The 14674-nt window shown below is 39.8% G+C and overlaps 1 protein-coding gene across 2 annotated transcripts in view; it reads right to left on the bottom strand.

Moving 5' to 3' along the window:
- Positions 1-232: 232 nt before the first annotated feature.
- The window catches only part of JAKMIP1 (janus kinase and microtubule interacting protein 1), a 249917-nt gene continuing 235475 nt past the window's right edge, over positions 233-14674 (bottom strand). For both annotated transcript variants that reach the window (XM_055797324.1, XM_055797327.1), the window contains exon 16: positions 233-4549. The gene's annotated coding sequence lies outside the window, so the exon portion shown is untranslated. The remainder of the gene's footprint in view (positions 4550-14674) is intronic.

Here is a 14674-nt window from a genome sequence, read left to right as displayed (position 1 = left end):
AGCAAGAGCTCAGGCGTAACAGCCTCCTTATCCTGTTAGGAGACCAGGTGGCCCCTTCTTCAAAATGGAGACTTCCTGGGTTGCTGTCCACGGATAAAGTTGTATTTACAACTATATTTCAGAAGCTCTGCCACCATTTTAGAGTTAAAATAATTAAAATTATAAAGATTTTAATTTAAAATATGCATACATTTAATATACAAAATTATACAAATTATACATTTAACTAACATAGAAAAATACATCTTGTTAACAAGATAAAATGTCAACATATCTTACATAATTTAAGTGAGAGTTACAAATCTGTGATAATCATCAAGTAGACATTGTGACTTCATTACAATTCTGTATCCTCCCTAGTTACACTGAAAATTAATACATATGTACAGTTGATATCCATGACAAATGTCTTAGAGTGGAGATCTTTGCTGAAAAGTTATCCAGAAGGTTTTAATGGAACTGATTAAAACAAGAGTGGCCTCTCTTATGCTACTGAAGCTTCTCATTTAGCTGAGAGCAATTTGACACCCGGATACAAGGTGGTCATGGGTCAGAGTTTAAACTTTTTGCAGTTATTTACAAACACCCCTCCCTCCCCCATCTAGCTGGTACATATTCTTAGTGCATATTCACATCATAAACGGCAGCCTTTTTGTGCATTCTTTGGCACCTCTTCAAACAGACCCCAGTTTGTGGCCCTAACAACTACTTGTCATGACTGTTGGTTACCATCTCACCGTTGGCCGTGCAAGAGTTACACAGCTGCACAGCACTGGAGCTCCAAAGACAAGATTTCCATACGTTATTCTTCCTAGACTACTCATTAATACCTCAGGAGGTGGGGAAATATCTTTGTTTCAGTCAAATGTCTGCAGTACGCCTTTACTCCTAATTTAATTTACATGGTTTCTTTTTGCAAGTCCCAAACAAAAGACAGAAGCTTAATTTATAAACAAGCTAGAAAAATCTGTTCCATGCTGGGTCTTCTCTTACATACTGTGAGCCATGTAATGATTTTCTTTCAACTGTTTACATACTCTTTAAAACTTCCTTGTCATCACAGGAGCAAAATAGAAGACCACCACACCTCTGATTTTCAGGCCTTCATTTTTTTGCCTTTTTTTTTTCTTTCTTTTTTTTTTTTTCTTTTTTTGTTTTTTTGTAGCTCTGTACCAACAAATTATTCATAATACTTAAAAGATAAAATTCTCTCGTGGGCTAAAAGTTTATTCAACTTTTCCTAAGATCTGCTTAGGACCATCAGTGAGTACATAAATTGCCTCATACAGGCTGTTTTTGCACAGGAATGGTTTTCACCTGTTAACTATATTTTCCTTTCTTTTAAAAAAGACCACAATTCAGAGAGTAGAGAAACATAGTTTGGCATTGGTTCGTGCACACTGCGCAGTAACTTCTCACATTGTAATTTACATTTGCATATTCATATTCCCATAGCAAGAGTCTGTGTTACACAGAGGAACAATACTGAATAGAGATGTATACCACAGATCCCAACCACTCCAAATCAAGGCAGGTCTCCACAACTACTAACCTCTCTTTTCCCCTCCTTTGTGCATTGACAACATTAAAGAGAGAATGATGCCTAAGTATCTATCGTATGTGAGCATTTCTTAAGCCAAACAGAAGCAAGCATGAAATCTTGGTCCCAGGGAAGCCAGTGGAAATTTGCCAGTCATGCCAGTGGTACAAGCATTTCAACCAGTATGTTTAAACTTGCTCCTTTTATTTCTTTTTGTCTTTTCTGGCTTTACCTGCAACTCGCAACTTTCTTAGTATGCATGGATCCCAGTGGCAGAACTTAAGTTAGCTCTATTTTTAATTCACATCCTATATAAGAAACAGTATACTCTCTTTCCTAACATTTGTGCAGGGGCAAAACTTCCTGTCCATAATCCCATGGCTACAGATTTCTAATGCAAATATATTTGAAGCCAAAGGCACAATGTATTTTAAAGGAATTCTGCTAAAGCAGGAAAGAGGTTTGAACAAGTTTCTGTAGTCCTAAGGTCTGTTCCCCCTCTGCCTCCTTAAGGCACTAAAGGATTTCCAAAGGATTAGTGGCAAAACCAAGCATGCATGTGTCCCTCCCTCCCTCCACCCCACAATCACAGTAAATTCAAATACTAAATTCCTTCATCTGCAAGTAAGAAATACAGGTAGATTTATGAAACACAGATCAGGGTTTCCACTTTTTAAAAGGCCACAAGGACAAACATCAGCCATGCCTTAGCAGGAGGCTTATCCTGGGAACTCTGCTGTGCATGTGAAATATTTCTTGGCAATTGTATTATTCTGAACGTAACATGATTATCATGCTGGAGTCAATCATTGTACTTCCAGCATCTGCCATCCATAGTGGTGTGAAGAACAGAATTCAGGATTTAAAGGTTGCATAAGGAGCTGGGGAAATCCTGTAAGCTATATTTTCCGTGTCCTGTGATGCTCTATAGAGTAGAGTATACATAAATAAGCAAGCCGTCAAAGAATTAATATTCTTTAAGGTAACACTGCCCATTTTGTCTATTTAGAGTGACAGAAGAAGAAGATTGTATTTACCTACGCAGAACTTAGCAGCATCTTAAGTTTGACTGTAAGGAATTTGGTCAAAGCAGTATTGTGCATATAAAGCAATCAGAACAAGGTGCCCAATTTTGCATTCTGATAAAGTTTAACACAAAGTAACTACACACGTAGAGCATCCTCTGGCACATTTACCATATATAGAAAACATTAAAGTTAACTTCTGCTTAGTGAAAGAAAGCCGAACAGACTCTGTAACAACTAGACAACACTTTTCTCTTCACCATAAGGCAACTAGAAAATAATAGCTAGCCTCTCTGTCTCAGCTAGTAATTTCACATTAAAAATTTTACCACTTTCCTACAATGAATTGAGGTAAAGTTGGGATTTTAATTCCCGATCTTCAGCCACATGAAATGCACCCACTGCTTTATCAATTTAATTAAGAAACAGACTTTTCCAATATCACTGAGACAATTTTCACATTAAGAGGTGGCAGAATTTAAAGGATAGCAACGTGGTCCAAACCACAATGAATGAAGCATGTACTACATTCCTTGTGCTAATCATTTTGAAATGAAACCAAAAGGCAGAAAGCCTAAGATGTTACAAAATGGACAGGTTCATTATCAACATTTGTAATTTATGGTGGGAGACTATGGATAAATACTAGGAAAGAGGCATGATGTCTTATTTCAACACTTAATTCAAAAGTAAGAAGTGGGGTTTAATTGCCTGAGTGTTGTGGAAATTATGTATGTTTTCAGGTGGGTGGTATGCAAATGGATAGAAACCTACACATATGTCATTGCTTTATTTTAAGAACTTGTAGTTAAGCTTCAAGTGTTACCATGCCAACATGTCATCTTGTTACTAATCATAATCTAGAAATGCACATTACATTAATCTGTTTTGGGATTCCACAGTTTATTATCCTTCAGCCTCCTTTCAAAGGATATCTGGAATTACTGGGCCACCAAGCATTGTAAAGACAGCACATTGTAACCGTTAGCTCAACATCCGAAAAAAAAAAAAAAAGAAAAAAAAAAGAAAAAAAAAAGAGGAAAGCCAAGTCATAAAACGCTTATCAAGACTGAAAGTGCATTACACCGCAAGAGGCAGTTTGAGAGAGCAGTACCCACGGCTGCTCCATTCCGGTCAACACAAGTATTGCCACCAACTTCAACAGTGCTGTGTGCCTTTAGTTAAAGAAGGAATGGATGTATCCATATTATCCCTTATCCACAAGTCTTGTGCCTGCATTTGCATCTCCCTGCCTTCACAAAAGGGTACTCAGACATGAACAGTAGGGGTTATGGGTGCCTAAATCTGTATTGTGCAGTGGGGTTGCAAAACGTGTTAAAACCTGTTTGCATCAAGTGTACTATTACCAAGCAGGGTGCACAAACCCACCTGTTTCAGGAAAAGCATGTATGCATGCAAATGCTTCATCTGAAAGTTAAATTCAGTGTGACCTATTCATGTAGTTGAAATAATCAATCTAGAGTATTAAGACACAGTGCTTTGATGTTCTGAGTGCACGCAAAGTACATTCCCAATTCCTACTTACCCTTGCAAAAATGCAGTTCTGTCTCATTTTCTAAACAGTTCATACCTTCAGGTACCACATCCTCAGAAATACTAAATATCCTAGCTCACATCAAAGGCTCTTTTTCAGGAATGCTCAAAGCTGTATGAGGCTGGATATATTACATGCCCACACAAGCAGACCCATGAAGACCGAGATCCATACTTGAGAATTTCTTTAGAATGCAAATGCTGAGCTCCCAAGAAAACAAAACAGAATGAAAACTCAAACTACACATGGGGTTGGCCCACATGGCCAGCTTCCACTACAGGAGGTGGCTAAAATGTGGCAGATGGTAGCTCAAGGCAACTTCTCAGTTCTTCCCATAATGAAGCAGCTGCAGTCACCACCAGGTCAAAGCACCTTTCATCGTTCCTTCAGAGCAGTACTGCTTCTTCTCTGTGACTGATATGTTCTTCCCTGGGTAAGAGGAAAAGGAAAAAAAAACAACCAACCAAAAAAAAAAAATCCACCATGACATAAGTATCTGGATTTTCACAATTTAAGGAATTACTTGTAATTCGTTCAAAGTCCAAATAAAACATTTGGGAAGCAGTGTGCCTAGGTGTTTCCATACAAACAATATAACAGAAGTAGTAAGAGAACACACTGTAGAAACTGAACTGTCCAAAACACATTGAGACATTCCCTCATGATTTACTGCTTTTAAGATCAAAAGCACATCTCATACTTTTCCCTTTTGCTGCTCCACCTTGTAAACAAGTTCCTGTCATCCATTTACCAGTATGGGAATACACACTCTCTGCCATCTTCCCAACACCATTTCATAATCCCCTTGTCAGGGATCTACAGAAGCTGTCTCATGGATAAGGTTCATCCCAGGGATGACAGCCATGGCAAATCCAACCTTCCAAGTCAGTCATATTTCTATGCCTCTTCTCAGAGCAATATTCATCATTTGAATTCTTCCTCAGATATTAAGTTCCAAAGCCTGCAAAATATATCTGGCTTTGCAATTTCCACTAAGACTGTAATTATTACTGTTAAATATCACCAGTGATGCACTACTTGTATGCTTAATACTGACTAAAACTTCACGTCTACTGGAGAAACATATGCCTTAGTACATCAGGAGTATAGGAAATAATAATTGCATACAGAATTTTAAAAATTGGTAAATCTAATTATTTTATGATAACCAACCGGTGATAGCAACTAACTGTCATTACTAAAACATGTCCCCTTCACCAACATGCCCCACAAAAGAGAGAAATTGAAAACTGGAAAAGAAGAGAGCCGTTATGGCTTGTACTTTGGGATGGAAAGATTTTTCCAGGCATGAAGGGAACTGAAAAAAAGTCCTGCAGAGTGAGGCAGAGTAATAAAGGGGAGGCCATTATTTTTTGAGAAGCAGCTAGATGGGATGTTGTAGGACACAAAACCAGTGAGGTATGCAAAAGTCAGTAACTGAGCCAGGAGAGTGCCAGCTGGGCAGCGGCACTTTTAGGAGTCCTAGTGATGAGAGGCATTTAGAGCCCTAGTTCAGATCTCCATTTTGGATCAGAAGGCGGCAAATGTTCAAACTTGTTTCGGACTCAAAACAACACCAGAATCTTTCTGCAGCTTCTTAAGACGTTATACATTATCTCTGCCTCTGATGTAGGTAGATCTAAACAAAACAATTTTTGGATTTTTTTCTTATTCCGTGATCTAATGGAGCCCCAGGCTGTACTGCAAACAAATGAAGTCCATTGTGGTTCATTCTTGTCTCCAGGCAAGGAAAAGGAGTGCTACTAGAGTATGCATGGATCATCTAATTTGATTAATGTCTTTGTAGTCTAAGTGCAATCAAAACAAGATCCAACAGAACACACAGCCTTTGCTAGCCACAGCTTCCAAAGATTTTTTGGGACATCAGGCACTTTCCTTTTTGTAATTAATATTACAGAGACAAATATGACTTTGTAGCAGCAGAACTGGTCTTGTATTCTGGGATGGGCTGAAATACATTCCTATCTCTCCCCTTCTACTCATACACAAAGTCTTTTCTCTGTGATCCCACTGCTGTGCATAGGAGCTGGGGGGGATCAGAAGGGTATAACCCTAGGTCCTCCTAAAACTTAGCCTTACTTTAGAAGACAGAGAGGTTGCAACTGAAGTCCTTCAGTTGCTTGCACAGGAGCTACCTATTGCTACCAGTTGTCAGTTTACCAACCTGTTCAAAGGGGAAAATGCCCCCAAAGTATGAGGCATGAAAACTGGTGTGGCTAGAATAGTGGAAATTTGATTCAAAGTTCATTCATTCAATGATAATTTTTTTTTGTACTTTAGTGACCACATCTTTTGTTATCCACTAATGGAAATTTAAACCAAGTTCTCCAATTTTCCAAAGTCCAGGATAAAAAGTATTTGCCAAACATATACTGCTGGACTAGGGAGCATTTACAAATGTAAAAGTAATTATTTGCACAATATTTCCTCCCATTTTTATTATTTTTTCTTTAAATGTTAGCTGTCAATTATATTTCTGTTCTTGTTTTTGTCAGAGTCTTCACTTTCTCCTTCATGTTCCTTTCATCCTCTTCCTCTGTCCTTGCTCCTTCCCATGTGACATTATTTATCCCTTCTTTTATTCTCTGCTCCAAGTCTTTTGGAAACTTTGTGCTCCTTGCAGTCTTATTTCTTTGGCATATTTATCCTTCCCTCTTCTCCTATTCTTTTCCTTCATACCACTTATCTAACTAAGCAGTATCACAACATAAATGACTACTGAATCATTTTGTAATTACTCTGGTCAAGGAGGAAGCCTTTTTTGTGAAATGCTTGAGGAAAATAAAAAGGGTCTTCATGATGTCACTTTACCAAAGAAAAAGTTCGACCAAGCATTTCCAGTGCTTAAGCATAAAGGTGCGGTTCCCAACCATGCATCATAGTGATTAAAAATCAGCTGAGTCTTTATCAATAGTGGACCTAAGAGTTTTTGCATGGGTGTTTCTGATGCTTAGAAATTTGCTGGCCTCCCATTCTTTGTTAGGGCTAAAGCACATGCTTGAGCAATGGTGTGGAGGCTGAGCTCATGTTCCTTTGCATCAGAAGCAAAATCAATTTCAGTCACCAATACAAAGAATTGCTAATGCAGGTCATTAAACAAAACTGATTTCTTCATGACATTGTAGCCTTGAAGGGAACCTTGGAACATAAATGTGCTAAGACTGTGCACTACTCTTTAAGCCAGGGCCAAAAAGTTTCCAACATAACAAAGACCAGCAACCCACTTTCACGCACTCAGTTGATACTCTCCAATCTTTTACCACCTCTGTGAGCTGCCAGCATCTATTTGTTCTAGCTGCTTCCAGTCCTCCTCATCTATCCTTGTTCATCATCTGCTAAGTATCAGAAAACTGTAAGATCATAAGAATGAACTTCAGAAGGTCATTTAGATCAACCTACTCAAAGCAGAGACAGTTCTGATGTCAGAGCAGTTTGCTCAGGGCTTAGTGAAATTCTGAAAACCTCCCAGGATGGAGAATGCACAGCCTTCCTGGGCAGCCTGTCCCCTTGATGGGCTGTCCTCATGAGGGAAATGCTTTTCTTATATCCAGTCCAAACCTCTTTTGTTTTAACTTCCCCGCACTGTGTTTTACCTCTCACCATGTACCACCATGAAGAGTTCAGCTCCATCTTCTCAGTTCCTCATAAGGCTCAGGGAGGCTGTTGTGATGTCCACCCAGAGCTGGCTGTTCTTCAGCCTAGATCCCGTGGCCTCTCCTCATGGAGCAAGTGGTCTATTCCCCCAAGCGCCTAAACTAACATTTCTAAGGAAGCTTGGAGAGTGCCCATGCTGCCAGCCAAGGCCATTGCTCTCCCCTGGCCTGCTCAGCTTGTTCAGAGACAGACGATACAAAGAATATGATGATCAAAATGGTACTGACTGGTCTGCACAAGCTCACCCACCTTCGCTCATACTGGTGGAACAGAACTAGTGCCGAGCACCCACACCTCCTCCTGAAGAGGGCTGTCCTGTTTAACTCCTCCACTCCAATCTATTCCCCAGAGAGCAGAGCTCTGCATCCACTGCCAGAGTCCGTGGTCTCTGCCCCTTGCAAAGCACGGGATGGAAGCCATCTCCCTCCCCTTAAGCAGGTGCAGCAGTAAAAGCTTTGCAAAAAGCTTCAAGAGCATGCATCCGAGTCGGAGAGAAATGAGCCAGTATAGAGACTTTAAGGACAACCAGCAGCAGGGCTGAAAAGAAAAAAATCCCAAACAGCTCCGGACTGTACACACATTCCTAAAATCTCTATGGCATCTTCAGAGAGTCCCTGTTCTATTTTAATTAATAATAGAATCATTTAGGTTGGAAAAGACCTTTAAGATCATCAAGTCCCACCTTAACAAATGCCCACACAAGACTTTAAGTTAAAAAGTTCCTTCATTGAGAAGATAAAGATGGAAAAAGGAGGATGCTGTTTTATTTTGATGATCTGAAAGAAGACATGAAACATGGTGATATCACTGTAAAAACATATGAAAAATAATGTCTACTAACTTTCCAGATATCTGAGGCGGGTTTAGGTGATGGACAGCCATAGCCATTCAGCTCCGATTGCTTCAGTCTGACTTCTGAATAGCAGTCAGTGCATACTGGGAACATCTCTTCAGTATGTAACATGCAGCATCAAAGATCCAAAGTCACCAGTATGCAGTGGGTGCTCTATACCTCAGCCCTGACATACAGGGTAGATACACTGTATTTCCATTGTTTTGTATCATTACAGGTATTTAATCTGAAGAAAGTGCAAAATTAAAGGAATTAATAAAATTTCTTAATACCCAGCAAGAAAATACATTTTTTTGCTATTGTGAACAAATATTTGAAGAAGATACTATGCAACACCTGAAAAGAGCTTCCGCTGTAAAATATGAAAGAATCACTCTGCTGTGTCTCTGCCCTTATCAAGGGTCACATGTTATCCTTTCTTTAGTATCACTAGAGCGACACTGGCTTCTACCACTATTCTGGAGCTACAGTAGCACAAATAAGAGAAAATGCTAGGCATGAAGGCTTGTGCTGTTCTTTCATATTTGGTAATGAAGTTACAGATATTTTACTTGGTCTAACTAATAAAATCATGAGCATCTAGTCATTTTATCTTTTTATCAATAAAAGAATATCAATGTGTCTGTGGCACACACAGACTTTAATAGAAAATTATCTACTGTAAATTATTTCATGTGTGTTCTACAGTAGCTTGTATTAAAATATAAACTTCTTTATTTAGAAAAATGTTGATTACGTGCAAATAGAAAAACTGGCAAAAAAGAAAGTGATTACATGAAAGGAAATGTTTCAAAGCTGCATTTTGCCACAATACACATAGGATTCCTCAGCTGTTCGGTAAAGAAATGCTATATAACCAAGAGCATACTGGTCTTTGCAAAAACATTTGACTTCTGTGTTTGGAAAAAAGAAAATCAAATAGTATTCAGTGTAGTCTTTTCATTCAGAAACTGCTGCTTATAAAATTCGTTTCTAATTGATGGATTCACATTGGAGCTTGAGGTGTGAATCTCATTAAACTCTGAATGAAGACATATTGATCCCAATTATAACCAAAGGCCGATAGCTCTTGCCTATACCTCAGAGGAAAGGAAAAGCTACACCAATGGTACCCCAGGGAAAAAAACCCAACCAACTAACCAACCATGGATGTTGAAAACCATGAATAAAACATGTTCTCTTCTGTTAGAAATTGAAATCATGTTATTCTACATTTTTGTGCTTAATAAAGCTATTAAATACTAAGTAGTGTTACATCTATAAATCTGATTCAACGTCGTTGCTCTGGTTTTATGCCAGTTCCTTTCTCATGAAACGAATGGTATTACTCTGATAAAACGAATTCATGCAGTGATGAATGAGGTTTGTCTTAATTACATTCTATGCAAAAGACATTTGTTTCATTAAGAGTTAAACATGGTCAATATAAGAAATACAAGCAGTGCTGCTATTTCATGTTATGGAACTCTTCAAAAAAATGTCACACACACACTCATTTTCATACTGTTTGGAGAAGAACAATTTAAGAGTCTTAATTAGGGTTGGGTAACCACCATGAACAGGAGTTCCAAATGTGAATCTTACAGATGTGCATGAATAGTTAAATTCACTGCTGTGCTGAGCAACATTCTGGAATTTGTCTTCTAGAAAAATATCCTTGCTATCCTTGCAATCCTTTGCAGCTTTGAGATGCAAACGCTTACAGAAGAATCCCAATGTCTAACCTCCTGTTCATCAAATATTCCACAACTTCGCAGGCAGGCAGCAGTAACATACACACTTATGAGATCAATTCCTGACCCAAAATCTGAAAACGCAGCCAAAGCAAGCCAGCTTGCCAAACTTAGGGTGAAACACACTGATATGAAGCAGTCCAACAATTTAACTAGGAAACCTCAAAGTCTGATCACAGATTGTTGAGATACACAAAAAAAGGAAAAACCAGCTGGAATCTTTTTTTTTTTTGATGACAGAGTTCACCCAGTGCTAGTCCTAATTAAAGAGTGGCCCTATTCCAATTTAAAATAAGAAACAATTTAAACACCCTTGTATTCAAAGCATCTTGCACAGGACCTCATTTACTTTACTGATTCAATTTTCTTGTACAGGCGCTTCCTGATCTACTTACTCCAGAGCTTTTACTAGCCTTGAAGATCTAACAGCACTTATGACATATAGGCTCTTTTTCTGTGCTAAGGTAAATCGAGGACATGAACTTAGTGTTATTTACATCTCTCTCATTAAGACAGTTATAATGGATTTAAAGGTTAATACAAATTAGTTAACCTTACACTGTAGAGACAATAACAGCATGACATGTCCAAATACAATGCCAGAGTAGCACCTTCTATATGGCGGGTGTATTGTTCTTGAGAAACATGTCAAAACAATAATGCAATTCAGCACAATGAAAAAGCAAAATCCAGAAGGATTATCTCGACAAGTAAAAAATGGAGACAATCCCTATCATGTGCATGTTGCAGAGATTAGTTAAAGAAGTGAGCACTGTCAGAAAATTGCCAACAATAAAAGACAGTAGCAACAACCAGAACAAATAGTTTACATCTATTATACTTCATTGTGTGCCTTAGCCCCTTAATACATCCAGTTACAACTGGGACATATGGTGTTTCTTCCAGGAATGAATATGCAACAGCCAGGTTGACCCACAACAGTCCCACAGCCACCCTGCAAAAACATGCAATAGAGGCATGGTCAGCCTGGTTATTTCCAAACCTTTTGGGCTGCTGGGCCACTCCTTTCCCTTACAGTTTCTCAGAGAGGCATCCTGAACATTGAAATCTTAATAAGGTTCAGCTGGTAATGTGCAATATCAGTTTCACAGACCAGTAGTAGAACGCCACTGGAACAGGTATATTTGCAGTAGATAACAGCCATGGATGTTGTAAAACCATGCTTCATATCCTGAGTTGGATTCAACCTCCTCACAGCAAGACGTTACAAAGTGAATCAACAGACTACGAGGGGAAAGCCTGTACCCCAGAGCAGCACCCTGGGCTGTGCAAGATGCTGAGGAAGCCAAGGAGGTAAGTACAATCATCTGAAAGACCTGCTGGGATTGAAAAGCACAAATTGTGAGCAGGACCACATAAGGTCCTTGGAAGCAGAGTCCATGTGAGCCCTTCAGTCTTTGGAGCACGCTATCTCTTTACCAGATGATCTTCCCAGGCAGTCTTGTTCACATTTGCATGGATAAAGGCTGCTCAGAAGACCAAGGGTTGCACTCATCTAAGCCACACCAACCTTTGGGCCAGGGCCTTTGTCCTGGGGACAGCAGTGATGCCTGCAAATGCAGACATGCTCATTGTCCTTCAGGAATTTTAATGATCTGAAAAGCAAGACAAATGTCCTATAGAAAACCATTCATTTAAATTATTTGACTTAGGGGGAGTCACAGGCTTTTTTTTTTTTTTTTAAGTCAAGGTCACTAAGAATGGCCCACTCGATATAAAACAAGATTTTATGACTCACAGGAGACTGGGAAAATCAGCAGCAACTTGTATATTTAGAGTATAATGTTTATTCACCAAAGATGCTTTCAGAGTTGTTGCCTCCTCCTTAGACACATTTGTTTTTTAATTGCTGCAAGGGAGCTGCAGCAGTAACAATGAAATATCTCCCTCTAAAATGCACAGTCATACAAGTAACCGATCAGCAGGTTTGCCTTGCTGCTGTCAGCCTAAAAAAACGGGCAAGTGAATTCACATTTCAGCAAAGCATTTTTATATCCCACTACCCCTCCAACCATGCAGGGGAAAGTGATATATGCACATCCAGAATAGATTAAGTAGCATCTGAGGAAGAGGATTTCTAGTTGTTCTGTACCCATAGCAAAAGCTTAAGAAGACAGGGGCACACAAATATTTGAGCTTTCCAGTTTTGCTTTGTTTTCCTTGCTTAATCTTTCCAAAAGCCTGTTGCAAGCCAGAATAATGGCTAGAGTAGTTTGGATTTTTTTTTATTTTTTAAGTAGTTATCAAAGCAGTGTCATTGGAAGTCTGTAAGCAAATCATAGGCTCTCTGTGGTTACTTCCTCACCCTGTTCCCAGATCAGCGTACAGCAGATTTGTGTGTCAGCCTGCACAGCCCTGACTGCCAGAGACAGTGCATGCACAGCCCTGGTCGCAGGAGTACTAAGGCGATGGTGCTGTTGAATATCCCAGGGCAGAGCCAGACTCGTCACCCTGAAAGCCTCCAGACCAACAGCGAATTTTGCTCAGAGGCAGCAAAGACCACAGGGTTTAATAACTGCAACTCATTGTCACTGCAACATATTTTATGCACCACTAGCAGTAAAAATCTAAATGGTTTTATCCCAAATTTAACTACTTGAAAATTACTAATAAAGGTAACACATTTGCTATCCCCATCAGTATTTACAGAGGCAAAACAAGTTTCCCTGGTCCAGTTCTACCCCCGTGGTAGAGGATTCAGCATACAGCATATGACCTACATAGCAGGGAGTCAAACTTGGTTATAATCCTGTCCCCCTGAGCACTGAAAAATGTGGAAATCAGACAAGATGAATGCAGTGGCCCAGATTCTCTCTGTCATTTGGGCAATTTTGCATTGCATCATTAGTCCTAATTCACCCTGCAGGGCCACAGCCATGACAGTGAGCCACAAGGCCGGTTGTATTATCATCCTCCTGCTCTGTGGCCAGTAAAACGAAGAGATGCTTGCCCTGCAAAGACCCTCGGCTGCTGAAACATCAGTGTAGCTGTAGATTGTAAGAATAAATTACAGTAACATTTAGGCTGCTATCGCTTATATTGGAAATATCTGTATCGAATTTTAAGTATATGCTTGGGACATGTGTGCCCGGACAATTCTCCCGTTTGGACCAATATCTCTACTCAGACACAGGCCTCAAGATCAATTATAAAGTGAGCATGGGAAAAAGCACAGGGTGCCAACAAGTATTTCACTTGCCTTTCCAGTACCATCATATTAGCATTCTACCAGTCAAGAGCCTGCCTAGAATCACCATGTCCTCCAATACCGTCAGGAGAGCTGGGATTTGTAGGCCACCTGACTATAGGCAGTCTAGTGCTCTGGGAAGAGCTGCAGCTGACCTGCATCCCCACTGCAAGGATACTAAGATGGTCTAAACATCTCTTCATCCTCTCTTCTTCCTCAAGCTTTGCACCCATTACATCTAAAGTAAGGGGATGCAGGACCTCCAAGGTCAGGTGCTGATATGTTAGTGTTTCTGTGTGGGATGACTAAAAGTGGTCAGAAACATTTTGAATGGAACATTTGATTTTGATCAGGCTGCAGGAATCACACCTGATTTCCTGCCAGGTCCCCTTCCCTGTTCTTCAACAGTACTCCTGACAGATTGACAGAGAGTGGGAGTCTGAAAGAATTTATTGCTCCAGGATTGTCTCAGAGATTGCAGAGCTCCTAAGCTGCTGGCTCCTCTACAGATCTCATTAGGCACGATGCCAAGAAACTCAGAGCAGTGTATCCCTGCTCATAAACTCCGAGGCTGCCAGCTCTCTGTTAGCCCACCAGGCAGAAAGAAAAGAAGCAAGAGCCTGGAAGCTCTGGAAATGTGCAACTTCTTGGCATCCCAGGCAGCCAGAGGATCCAGACAGAATTCCTCAAGCTGGGGACCCCAGAGCTTCTGATGTCTCCAGTTCTGCGTGTCTTTAACTTTGGACTAGATGATCGTTGTAGGACCCTTCCAACTGAAAATCTTCGATCCTATTCATTTAAAATTGAAAAAATACTCCATTTGAAATTGGAATAAAATAAAACTAAACAAATATATCAAAATCCTCTGCAAAATGGCATGATCTTTTTTTCATGCTGCACCACTTAAATAACAGGCTGTTATGGCTGGTGTACAACACATCTTGTGGTCCCATTCCCTAAACATACAGATTGCGCCATTACTCAGCAGACTGAGCTTTCATCACAGTCATTGCCTCCTCACTCTTCCTCTTCATCCCAGGTATTCATGCCCTCCCAATTTTATTTTCAAAACCAAGCCCTTTAGG

Source organism: Falco peregrinus, chromosome 2 (genome assembly GCF_023634155.1).
Source record: "Falco peregrinus isolate bFalPer1 chromosome 2, bFalPer1.pri, whole genome shotgun sequence".
Classification (NCBI taxonomy): domain Eukaryota; kingdom Metazoa; phylum Chordata; class Aves; order Falconiformes; family Falconidae; genus Falco; species Falco peregrinus.
The sequence above is the reverse complement of the archived record's forward strand: the minus strand, read 5'-3'. Positions and strand labels throughout refer to the sequence as shown.